Raw genomic sequence first — 2,945 nt, forward strand, 5'->3', positions numbered from 1 at the left:
ATCCTGGTCAGAGTTTTTCTCTGTTCTTGTGTGGGCCCATTTCCATCAGTAGGGCTAACGCTCACATGGTTCATATGGGATTGAAATCTAGCACTTCACATTACACTCTATTCAGTTAACTCTGCTATACATGGATATCGTTTGAAAGCATAACGAGCGATTATAATCTTTACGGCACGCGCGCACTTTTACTTTGCCGCGTTGCAAGACAAATAGATTAAAGAACAGTTTTTTATGGCCTCATGCAGAATTGTAAACAGTTTTTGGGGGATTCTTAGCTATTATAATTACTACTTTTTATTACAATTATTAGTATAGTCGTATAAACATAACTTTCTTTAATTTTCCAGACATGTTTCGACGGTACAGCCGTCATCTTCAGTGTTCCATATTTTGGAATCGCCGTTGAATTTAAAGCGCGCGCGATCTTACAAAGTTCGTTACATTGCGTTGTCAATATTGCGTACTAAAACAAAACAAAATAAAACAAAAATTAAAATGAGTGACGCTTAGTTCTTTACAGGGAGAGAGTCAGGTTAATGTGTTTCACCTGCTGGTTGAGATTGGGCTTCTCCTATTTTATAAACATGGATTCCTTAAGCTTCACTTGGTACTTAGTGGCTGCAGAGTTCAGGATCTCGACTATATACGACTATCTATCCCGGGGGGGGTACTCGATGTATCCCTGGTTGGGGAGGTGCGGCGCGGCCCCTCATACCCTGACCCTGTTTAAGACAAATATCGCTGATTTTCCTACCCATTTTAAGACAGAATTCCGATTTTTGATACCCTGTTTAAGACATTTAACCCAGTTTAAGACAAAAATTGATAAATCGATACCCTGATTAAGACAAAAAATGCTAAATTCGATACCCTGTTCAAGACAAAAATCCCGAAAAACATACCCTGGCTGGCCGCACGTCCCCATTAAGCCCTTATAAGGGAGTACCCCCCCCCCCCCCCGGGCTATCTATACTGTTGCTGCTATGTAGACTTTTTGGATCAATTATTAATATAAATTATTACCATTATCATGTAAATACGCAATTCAGCTTTCGCTGTAATGTATTTAATAAAGTACCTACCTACCTACCTACCTATCGTAAATGAATTTTCAACTTAAATTGTTCTCATTTCACAGATTATAAATGTTGCAATTGTAAAACCACGCTTCGGTCGAATGATCTCGAATGGTATAAAAGTTCCCAGTCCCTGCATTCTACATTTCATCACACAGATTAAAGCTAAATCAGCATTCCATGCATTGGCAAATCAAAATATTCGAGTCACGACAAGATTATGTAAAATTGTATACAATTGTTGCAGTTAGAATAATAAAATACAATTTCATTACAATGACAAATAGATGAGCTAAGGTTTTCACAATCAACTTCCCCTGTGCATGGTAATTTTGACTATGTATAAATATTCGTATAAACATAACAACTTTCTTTAATTTTCCAGACATGTTTCGACGGTACATCCGTCATCTTCAGTGTTACATATTTTGAAATCGCCGTTGAATTTAAAGCGCGCGCGATCTTACAAACTTCGTTACATTGCGTTGTCAATATTGCGTATTAAATCAAAACAGAACAAAACAAAAATTTAAATGAGTGACGCTTAGTTCCTTACAGGGAGAGAGTCAGGTTAATGTGTTTCACCTGCTGGTTGAGATCGGGCTTCTCCCATTTTATATACATGGATTCCTTAAGCTTCACTTGGTACTTAGTGGCTGCAGAGTCCAGGATCTCGAAGCAATCCTGTGTGCAGGATGCCTTACAAGACTCTGAACTCTGCAGATGTTTAAAAACGTTCGAAGATCTGTCTGAAAGTAAGTGCTCGCGCACTCGTGTGGAGAAGTGTCGGCTGGTTTCACCAACATAACAAGCATTACAACTTGCACACGAAAATTTATAGACCACACGCGTGCGAAGCCCTACAGGGACAGCATCTTTCACATTAAAAAGACTCCTGACTTTGAAAGTAGTGAAGACTAACCTTATATCAATAGGTTTACATAACCGATTAGCAAGTTTGCGTATACACCTCTGTGCCGTGACTGAGAAGTGCCCAACGTAAGGGATTTTAAAGAAAAACTTAGGTGTTTCCTGGGGCTCGATTCCTGAATGAGACTGTGTTTTCCCTCCCTTGACTGCTGTCTGAATATATTTAGAAATATATTTGTTGATAAGGTTTTCAGGGAAGAGATTCCTCCGCAGAATGACAGACAATTTTTCAAGATCAGTATGGAACCCCATCCAAGTGTTGTTTATCTTAAAAGTTCTATCAATCAAGGTTTTGATTAACCCCAGCTTGTAGGTAAAGGGGCAAAAACTCAGATAACTGGTGAGCAAACCTGTGAAAGTTTTTTTCCGGTAAACGGTGGTCATACTTTGGTGCGGGTCAATGTTATTGATTAGAACATCTAGGAAAGGTAGAACATGGTCAGCCTCCCGTTCCATTGTAAAGCGTATATTGGGGTGTTGATTGTTGATGTAATTGAAGAAAAGGGTTGCATCCCGTTCAGAGCGGAAAAGGCAAAATGTATCGTCTACGTAGCGACGATAGAATAAGACCTCTGAATCCCCGTATTGATCCAACCATATATTCTCATGGTGACCCATAAAGAGATTGGCTAGAACAGGGGCAAGGGGGGACCCCATGGCTACACCATCCACCTGGTCATAGAGTAACTTCTATGACCAGGTGGATGGTGTAGCCATGGGGTCCCCCTTGCCCCTGTTCTAGCCAATCTCTTTATGGGTCACCATGAGAATATATGGTTGGATCAATACGGGGATTCAGAGGTCTTATTCTATCGTCGCTACGTAGACGATACATTTTGCCTTTTCCGCTCTGAACGGGATGCAACCCTTTTCTTCAATTACATCAACAATCAACACCCCAATATACGCTTTACAATGGAACGGGAGGCTGACCAT

Source organism: Montipora foliosa, chromosome 6, assembly GCF_036669935.1.
Source record: "Montipora foliosa isolate CH-2021 chromosome 6, ASM3666993v2, whole genome shotgun sequence".
Taxonomy (NCBI): Eukaryota; Metazoa; Cnidaria; class Anthozoa; order Scleractinia; family Acroporidae; genus Montipora; species Montipora foliosa.